Genomic DNA, 10867 nt, shown 5'->3' with positions numbered 1-10867 from the left:
AAATACCCTTGATGGGAAAAATTATAAAAATACCCTCAATGAGTAAAATTATTGAAATACCCTCGAAGGGTAAAATTATCGAAATACCCTCGATAGGTTAAATTATCGAAATACCCCCAATGGGTAAAATTACTGTAATACCCCCGTTAGGGTAAAATGAATGCTAGGTTTTTATGATAAATATATATATATGACTGTTACTGAGTAAGACATTCTGCATACATGAATAATTTATGACATGACATATTGCATGGGGTTAGGATTTTGTTATGGAGGAAGTACTGTTTCTGATGGCTCTGCCACAGTTATTGTTACTGGTGGCTTTACCACATATACTCTATTGGTAGCTCTATTACGTTATTATTACTGGTAGCTATGCTGAAATATTGGTGTGTGGGCTGGGTGGGTCGACTTAGTCCCCACATGGTGTGTTGGGTTGGTGCATGTGGTGTGTTGGCTGGATTTGGGGTGGGTTTGCATACTTGCACCATACTGATACTGTATTGGGCTTAGGCCCACACTGTTTTTATATTGGGCTAAGGCCCACACTGTACTGATACTGAATAGGGCTCGGACCCAAACTGTTACTGCATTGTGTAGGTAATCCCCAACCTTAGATGATTTGGAGCTGCGTGGGACTCGGAGGTGGCGACATTTGCCAATATTTTATTCCAGACCAGTTATTTAAATTTTTACTTTGGGGTGATTTTTATGTAATAAAGCCTCTGGTATTTTAATTTTCTTTTAATTGGGTTATAATTGCTTATTTTGAACTGCTTAACGGATACAAATAAGTTTTCACCACAAAAGCAGTTTTTCAAGGCAAACACGTATTTTTCAACCTCAAGATATTTGTATATGGAGTAGCTTCCGCGAATTTTAAACCTGCTATAACAAACCGTTGTACCGTGTGACATTTTTTTAAAACTTACCAAATGGTGCTAAGAATTAGGAAATAATTGGATTTTTGTTGAACAAATTTCCCATCAGACTTTGGTTTCTTAAAACACTTCTATGCGACATGTCAGATTCGACCGTAACTTCTAGGCTGGGCTTGGGGTGTTACAGAGTTTACAATCACATTCAATACCATAACAATAGAGATATAAATCATTTCCAAATTGAATTGTTTGAGTCTTCAAATTCTGTTTTGGCCTTTCAGATCATATTGTAACACCCCAAAAGTCGCTACAATATGAAAATAGTGAAAAATCGAGATTTTGTCCTCGATAAAGTGAAATAAAGAGAAAAAATGGAAATAAAAGTGATAAAATGTGGAGAAGTTGAGTTATATCAATTAAAAAAATTCTTGATTAAGAAGTACATTATGATGTATTGATTCAAGTAAGGAATAAATCATAAATGTGAGAAAATTTGTGTGGCCCAAGAATAAATAATCAAAATTTGAAGGGTTAAAGTGAAAATATAAAAAATTGAAGGGCCAATAGTGTAAATATTTTAAGGGTGGAAGGATAAAGAAACTAAGGAAAATGGACGAATTAGGATCAAACTGAATAAGTGGAAAAAATTATGAGGGGTCAAATCACAATTTTACTAAAATAAGTGATGATTCAATGGAGGAATTTTGAAGGATCATAAGGGGCAGGATGGTCATTAGCAAGAAAGATAATTTTGAAGAGTAATGATGATGTTGGTGATATTTTGGTGATGTTTTTAATTACTTAATTAGTGAAATGTTATTTAATTAGTATTTTAATTATATTTTTAGTGATATTTTATTATTAAATGATTAATATAAAAGGGAGGAAATCGTCCTCTTTCCATGCTTTCAACGTGAGTGGGAAAGGAATAAGAGAGAATTTTTCTTTCATTACAAATTGGTCCTTCCAACAAAAATCCATCATTTTCACCTAGAAATCAAAATGATTTTCATAGCCACCAAGAGAGAAAAATGATAAATAGAACACGAGGAGCTAGAAATATCAAGTTAGATTCAAGAAAATAGAAGTTGGAAGAGAGATAAAGTCATGTTAAAGTTTGGTTTCAAGAGAACAATGTATGGATGTTTATGTTGTTTTTAAGTTTAGTAGTAATATAAAAATATAGAAATGACAGTAAACTCAAGATTTCTTAGGGAAAGTATTATGTTTTTGACATGTTGTTGAAGGAAGAAGTGAGAAAGTGAATTAAATGATAAAGAGAAGAGAATAACAAGTGATTTTGGATTGAAAAGAAGTAAGTACCCATGGACTTTCTTGATATTTAAGGATTATAATGTGAACTTAGAGTGTTAAAGTTGTGTGACCCAAATCCTTGTTAAAGATAATATAGTGGTAAAGCTATGGATCTGTGTACAAACCATGCAACACAAGTAGAATCCATATAGAACTACACTTTTTCTAATTGACATTGATTAGAATAAGGGTTTTCAACCTTTAAATAAATGTAGTCGAAACTCCTCTTGTATCATTAAGTTTTCAACATTAGTGAATTTCTCCTCCTCTGCCCGTGGTTTTTTCCCGAAAGGGTTTCCACGTAAAATCTGTGTGGTTTTTTTTTCCTTTTTTTTTTGCTTTGCAATCATTCTATATTGTCATTATTGACGTTAGTTTTAACATAGTGAGATATTAGTAAGTTACTGGAACAAGATGTGAAATGATTTAACATAAGAAATAGGAAATTATAATAGAAATATATATAATAGATGTGCTATATAATTGTGAAAAATACACAAAGTATTGAATAAGTGAAACTATGGAAAAATATGAGGAAACAAAAATTAAATTAAGAGACATAAAAATTATATGTGGTGGAAATAATATAAGTGAAATACATAGAAATTGGGTGTGTAAAATAAGATATGGGATTAATCATGTGAATTACATGAAACAAGAAAGAAAATTTATTTACTATGATTAAATAGTGAATAAAGGACTTTTATGTTAAAAGGTGACTAAATTGAAAAGTTATAAAATTTACAAGAAAATATTGATAAATAAAGAATATGTTGAAAAATAAAAGGATATATGAATATTTTATTCCAAACTACAATTATTTTCTAAGTTGTGGAAATTAGGGGCTATATCGTGAATTTGGGAAAATTTATGTTAGAAATAGTAAAAGTGAAGTGCATAACACTTAATTTGTGAAAATAGATATTGTAATGAATTATGGAAATATTAAATAGTATTGAGATATGCTATATGTGTTATTGAAAGGGAAAGATATTGTTACATGAAATGTTGTAATGATGACGAAATTATAAAGTATGTAAAAGTGTTATGTGAAATGTATAATAATAATTATTAGTGAGTTATGAAAGATTATTAAATATGAAGACAAGTTACATGTGTTATTGAAAGTGGAAGACATAATTATACTAAATATTGTTACAATGATTAAATTGTGAAAAGCATAAAAGTGATATGAGTGCATTATATAATTTTCCCAAGTAAAGGAGATAAAAACTATTGGGATATAGATGGCATGCCATTAAGGAAATTTCAGTGAGCTTATCGTCTTGCGCTTTAGCGTTTAGTATTTCACACTTCAATACTTATCATTTTGCACTTCGGTGGCTACAATTTTGCACTACGGTGCCTACTGTCCTATTAGTGCATTTTAGTGCACCTCATGTATTAGTTCCGTATATCCTAAGTATTCTGTTTAGTCTACTGGGCCTCTGTTAAAAAAAGTAAATAATTTTAATTATAAGCAAAAGTATAATAATTAATTGATGATCAAAATATTGAATCTAAAAAGTGAAAATATAAGGAAGGGAAGATAAATGTGTAAAAGTATTTTGTAAAAGAAAAGATAAATTTTTGTGATGAAATTATGGAAACTTATACCAAATGTTGAAATATGATGCGTGTATTAAAAGAGTAGGAAGTTCTTATGGGTTGAATTGAGGACTTAAGAACTAAATTGTGAAATAAGTAAAAAGTGACAAATAAATATGATAATAAGAAATTGAGATGTAATAGGATACGTAAACAAAGAAATGAAATATTAAGAATTAATGAATTTTATAGATTTTGAATATCATGGGTACTTACTAAGTTTTCACAGACTTAATGCATTTATTTTTAACGCGTAGGTACAGTGGTTTTTGAAGAGTCGTAGTTGAGGTCGTGGGCATCCATCTCATAACATCTCCAAGTTCCAAGATAGTATGGTTTATATTTTGGAATAGAATGATATGTACTTAGGAAAATCAAGTGTGTTCTAATAATATGGGCTAAAATATAAGTGATGAAAACTTTACTTATTTTGCTGTCTAATGAGAAACTTTAGTGATATTTGAATTGAATTATTAAAATCTAAATGCATGCATGCATCGATGGTTGAATATTTGTTAAATGAGGTTGATTTAGTACTGTTTTGAATTGGTTTTAAAATTTGAAATGGTTTGAAAATAGTGCAATGAGTTTTTAGCGAGTTTTTCAAGTGTTTTGTCCAAAAATTTACCCAAGGTATTGATACCTAGAGCTTGATTTTGAAAAATTCCAAAACAGAATGTATTTTTGGCATCGATTTTTGTGTTGGTATCGATAATGAAGCAAAAGTAGCGATACTTAGGTCAAAAGTATCGATACTTTGCCCCTGTTTTGTGCGAAAGTCATATTTTAAACATTTTTGAGCATAGTTGGTTAGCTGATAATGTCCCTGAACATCGAGAATGATAACATTGAATTAATTTAATGAAAACCTTATCATTTAATGTTTAAATTTATTACTGATTAGCCAAAATTGTTTTGTCACCAAATGTAATATTCTTATATCGGGTTCCTTGGGTTGAACAGGTATAGAGGTGTTACATTTAGTGGTATCAAAGTCTTGGTTTTATGATGATTGGGTAGAGAACGAGCCTAGAAGTACATGCCATATAGGATATATCGATGTGATGAGATGTGGTATCAATGTTAGAAGTATTGATATGTTTGGAAATCTGAATCATTACTGATAAGGAAATAATTTTGAATTAGTTAGTGATGGCACAAGAGTAAAATAGATAAATACTGAAATTTAATAAAAAAATTATATTCTGTCATAGATATTGGAAGAAATGAAAATGAATCTAATACTGTTTGATGAGATAACGACTCCAACACAGAGGGAAAAAGTTGATAGGATGATAAGATAAGTGCAAGATTATAGAATGAAACTAGAAGAAGATATCGTTCAACATCTTATTTCCGTAAACCGAAAGATGCAAGAAGTGTTATGGAAGGGTCATGAATTGATTAGAAAGAATAATGTGTAATACTTGAACCTTAGAGGGAAATTAGTAGAATAGGAGCATCAAATGATTTTAGACCAACTTTGAAAGACATTGGTAACGTAAAATTATTGGAATATAGTTATAAGCTACGCAAAGTTTATAATCTTTTATGGAGCAAGGAAAATAGTAAGACAAAGTGTAGGTTTGTGGAAATTGATTGAGAAGCAAATTGTCTTTGACATGTCATGGATAGATAAATTAGTTGTTAGGAAATTATCAAGAGAATTTATAAATTCAATACCCGTTATGAAGATAGAAGAGGAAGAAGGTCCTGAGGAATTTCTGAATTGGATTGTAGAAGATGAATTTGAAGAGAATTCAGAATTGAATATAGAGAATTTTTCGGAGGAAGATTTAGAATCAGAGACAGAAGAAAACATAGAAATGAATTCAGGTGGTTAAAAGTGAAGAAAAAAAATAAAAGTTAGAGACTAAAGAATGTGAAGGAAAATGAGTATATAGAGTTGTACATGTACAAAATGAGAACTTAGAAAGTTTGAGCTTATTAACGAAAAGTTTGGCATATTGTTATAATGTTGGTCTTTTGGAAACAGAAGAGATGATAGAAATATAAGAATAGAATAGAATAGAATAGAATAGAATAGAATAGAATAGAATAGAATAGTAATATTATTCAATTATGAAGATCAGAAAATAATTGTTTGTAAAGAAAGAAGTATAAAGAGAAATAAAGACCTTAATTAAGTAAATAATCAATATTAATAAGAGAATAAGAAGAAATAGATGGAAATAATAGAATAAGTCTAAGAGATTGATTATATTTAGTATTACAGTGTACTAATGGTGATAAGTTATAGTTAAAAAGTGTAGTGTTTTTGTTAAAAAAGAAAAAAGAGAAAGTGAAACCTATCAATAGCATATTATTATTAAGGTATAAATCTTAGTGAGAAGATAAATTTGAGATTTTCTTGAAAGAGTTTAAGAATAAATTGTTGGTAAGATATATCTTGAAAAGAAGAAAAGAGAAAAGAATTTAGGTAAAAGAGTGGCAACAAGTCCAATTCTATTATGTTTAACTAAGAAAGGTAGAGAAGCTCAAGAATTTATACCCGTTTACGGACAAGAAGAGCAAGATAAATTAGGATCTCGAGTTATCTCCAATGCAAGTATTGAAGGTTTAAAGAAGATACCTATTCGACCTTGTGGTAAATGCGAAAAGTCCCATTAAGGTGAATATTGGATATTTTCTGAAGATTCTTTAAGTATGGCTATAAGAGACATGAAATAAATGATTGTTCATAAATTGTTGAGAAAACCTAGGAATGGTCTGTAAAGAATATTAATAAGAGGATAAATTGAATTTTTTTTAAAAAGTAGAGAAGAAAATTTGTTGACCAATTATACTCTGAAAAGATGAAGAATGGTGATTAAAAAAAATTAGGAAAAGAAGTATAGGTGAATAGTAACAAGAAAACGTACTATTAGGGAAATAAGAAGAGGAGAAGTGATGTTAATATTTGAGGATAGAAACAGGTTTATAAAGAAAAGAAATTGTGAAGAGTTGGAAGATTCATGAAAGATATTAAGATCTAATGGTAAATGAGTATAAAGGAAAATAGGTTACAAAGTTGAGAATAGATCCGCATGTATTTGTAATAAAATAATCTAAAGTATAAACTAGGAGTGAAGGTAAATGTTATTTAGTAGTGTATAAAGATTTAATAGACGATTTGTAATCTTTATAGATAAGAATGAGAAGATACATTAAGAATACAATGAGTTTCTTTTAGGAATCTAAAGTTATGGAATAATAATAAGATTTATGATACGACGTGAAGAAATTTTTGGGTTACTAACTAGTCTAGTATATAGACTTGAAAGATAATTGATAATCTCAGAATCATGAAAGAAATAAAAGAGGCAAACTTTGGTTGGGACAGTTACCTCGAGGAGATTGCTGGTAGCGGCCAGGCCAATAGATTTCTAAGAGGTTTGGATTTAGAGGATTAAATCTGATCCATAATTAGGATAATCATTGTTTGCCTTGAAAAGAGAAAGAAAAGAAATAAAGTGAAGGAATTTTATGAAAATGAAGATGAGATTTTAAAGTATAAGAAAGTAAAGTGTAAAAAAATGTTAAAAATAACAGTGTTGTGATTTATATAAGATAATTATGATAAGAATAAAAAGAAATGAAAGAATAGAGAGTGAATATAAATGATAAGCTATGTGAATATGTGAGAAAGGAATTATAAAATCATAGAGATGATTTCAGGAAAACTAAATTAAGAAAGAAGTTGTAGTTAAGTGGAAAGAAAAGAAATAGGAGACTGGTTGAGAAAAAATGAAATATAGGATTATAAGAATAATTCCAAAGATGATTAACTAAAGGTCTTCGATTCTTATGGAAAGGAGAACAATTTAAAAGAAGAACATAATTGCACAAGAAGTGAAAAATGATAGAAGGACTAGATATGTTTGTCATTGGAATTGGATAGACTAGGATAGAAGTTAAGGAAAAGCACAATAATGAAATATTAATATAAGAGAATGATAAGTGGGATCATGAAGGAAGTTGATTCAGAAGGAAAGTCGAAAGGATATAGAAGTAATGAAGTACATGGTTAGAAGAATCAAGGAAATTTCGAGGACGAAATGTATTTTAAGGGGGGAAGAAATGTAACACCTCAAAAGTCGTTATAATATGAAAGCAGTGAAAAATCGAGATTTTGTCCTCGATAAAGTGAAGTAAAGAAAAAAATAAGGAAATAAAAGTGATAAAAGGGGAGAAGTTTAGTTATATCAATTAATAAAAATTGATTAAGAAGTATATTATGATGTATTGATTCAAGTAAGGAGTAAATCATAAATGTGAAAAAAGTTTTGTGGCCCAAGATTAAATACTCAAAATTTGAGGGGTTAAAGTGTAAATATGAAAAATTTAAAGGGCCACTAGTGTAAATATTTTGAGGGTGGAAGGATCTAGAAACTAAAAAAAAGTATGAATTAGGACCAAATTGAATAAGTGGAAAAAGTACGAGAGGCCAAATTATAATTTCACTAAAATAAGTGATGATTCGATGGAAGAATTTTGAAAAATCATAAGGGGCAAAATGGTTATTAAAAGAATGATAATTTTGAAAAGTAATAATGATGTTGGTGATATTTTGGTGATATTTTTAATTACTTAATTATATAAATGTTTTTTATTTAATATTTTATTAAGATTTTTAGTAATATTTTATTATTAAATGATTAATATAAAAAAGGAGAAAATCTTTATCTTTCCATGCTTTCAAAGTGAGTGGGAAAGGAATAAGAGAGATGAAAAATGATAAAACTAACATATTTTATCCCATTCTTAATGTGTTTTTGGATGATTATTTATGCAAATTGGTGAATTTGATGCTCCTAATCCTTTGAATTCATATTCTTATACTTGGTGAGCATTAGAGAGCAGAAGGAGCTAAAAACGAGCGAAAATCGGAGGAAAAGAACAAATTTCAGGAGCCAACCCATGTCAATTTCGCACCTTGCTTCTCAAACACGCAGAAAAACACAATTTTAAGGCTTTTTGAACATTCTAAAGTTTATAAATACCAGGTAGAAGAAGAGATATGAGGGCCATAAGAGAAGATCAGAGAAAACACTCAAGGAAATCCATTAGAGCCACTTCTGAAGCAGATTTCCATTAAGATTGAAGACCTTTTTTTAATTTCTTCTGAAGCTTTTATGAGTTTCTTTGTTTCTTGTGGTTTTTCTGACTTTGAGATGTTTTTATTCAGAATTATGAGCTAATTCCCTAGATACTTAGGGAGGATGAAACCTATGACGAATTCTATTATTTAGCTTATGTTTTCTATGATAAATACTTGATTCTGGTTCTCAATTATGTGTGCTTATATCTTATTTTAATATTTCTGGGATATTAATTCATGTTTAATGTGCTTAATTTAGTGGAGCAAAAGTCCTTGTTCAAGAGTAGATCTAGCATAATTGAGTGGAGTTGCATGCAATTCTAGAAATAGGACGACATAACTCTACCAAATTAGAGTCAAATAATAGGGGATTCTATAGATCAAGTTAATGTGACAATAGGGGTTTTAATTAGAATGAGATTTCAATTAATCAACTTAGAGTTAGTCGCTTCTACTCTCAAAAGAGATATTAGCATAATTTAGGGATTTCTACGGATCAAGACATGAAGTGAATAAATCATTTCAATCAGATTAGTAATAATAGAACGAGTCTAGGTGGATTCTTTCCTGGATATTGTCTCTCTCATTAGTTATCTTTCGATTATTTTCCTGATTCATTCTTTGTTGCGTGCTTAGTTAAATTAGTTTAGTAATTTTAGATTAAAACTCATCACTCCAAATTGTCAGCTAAATAAAAAGAAAACTGTAATCACTAATAATTTTAGTTATCGTGGATACGATACCTCTACTCACCGTAGCTATACTATTGTTTGACAGGTGCGCTTGCCTTAGTCGTATTTTTAGTTAGTACAAAAAACACACATCAAGTTTTTGACGCCGTTGCCAGGGACTAAAATATTAGGAATACTTTTTTTTTAATTTAGCAATTTTTTAATTTTTTATATTTTTGTTTTTAGTTCAATTTTTACATTCTAATTTTCTTTTGTTTGCTTTTGGCAGGTTCCTTTAGTTTATAACTAGAAGAAACCCGTCGGGACCATTGATTTACGATAGTGAGATTGAAAGTATTGCTCGTAGAAACCATAGAGAAGCAAGGCAGAATCGACAGAATTTAGTAGACGAACAAGAGGACATTATTATTACTGAGGAGATGAACGATAATCAGAATATTCAGCTACCTCCTACAGTTTGTACAGCTCCTGTTCCTCGTACAATGTACGATTATGCCAAACCCACTCTGACTGGGCTGAATCAAGTATTGTGCGACCCACCATTGTAGCAAATAACTTTGAGTTGAAACCAAACACTATTCAGATGGTACAACAATATGTTCAGTTCGATAGTGTGCAAGATGAAGATCCAAATACTCATTTGGCTAATTTTCTAGAAATTTGCGACACTTTCAATATTAATGGCGCCACTGACGACGCTATTCGCTTATGGTTGTTCCCATTCTCGTTGAGAAACAAAGCTAAACAGTAGTTAAACTCTTTACCACGAGGTTCCATCACTACATGGGTTCAAATGACTGAGAAATTTTTGTTGAAGTACTTCTCACCGGCTAAGACAACCAAGTTGAGGAATGATATCTCTTCCTTTGTTTAGATCGATTTAGAGATGTTATATGATGCATGGGAGAGATACAAGGACTTATTGAGATGGTGCCCTCACCATGAGTTACCTTTATGGTTACAAGTTCAAAACTTCTATAACAGTTTGAATCCATCAACTAAGTAGTTAATTGACGCAGCAGCTAGTGGAACTCTGAACAATAAGACACTCGAAGCGACTTATGAATTTATTGAGGAGATGGCACTGAATAATTATCAGTGGCAAGTCATTAGGACAAAGCTGATGAAAGTAGTCGGTGTCTTTAATTTAGATGTAGTCACCATGTTATTGAATCAGGTAAAACTATTAAATAATAAATTTTATGGTTTATATCTTCACACGCAGGTAGATCCAGTGATGCAATGTGAAACAAATGAAGGTGTAATGAATA

The 10867-nt window shown here is 30.2% G+C and overlaps 1 non-coding gene across 1 annotated transcript; it reads right to left on the bottom strand.

The window, feature by feature from the left end:
• Positions 1 to 10437: 10437 nt before the first annotated feature.
• On the bottom strand, positions 10438 to 10544 carry LOC121225796 (small nucleolar RNA R71). Its single transcript, XR_005923699.1, has one exon. It is a non-coding gene; the product is annotated as a small nucleolar RNA R71 (small nucleolar RNA).
• Positions 10545 to 10867: the final 323 nt, after the last annotated feature.

The sequence above is a fragment of the Gossypium hirsutum genome, chromosome D13 (assembly GCF_007990345.1).
Source record: "Gossypium hirsutum isolate 1008001.06 chromosome D13, Gossypium_hirsutum_v2.1, whole genome shotgun sequence".
Taxonomy (NCBI): domain Eukaryota; kingdom Viridiplantae; phylum Streptophyta; class Magnoliopsida; order Malvales; family Malvaceae; genus Gossypium; species Gossypium hirsutum.
This window is presented reverse-complemented; position numbering and strand designations above follow the sequence as displayed.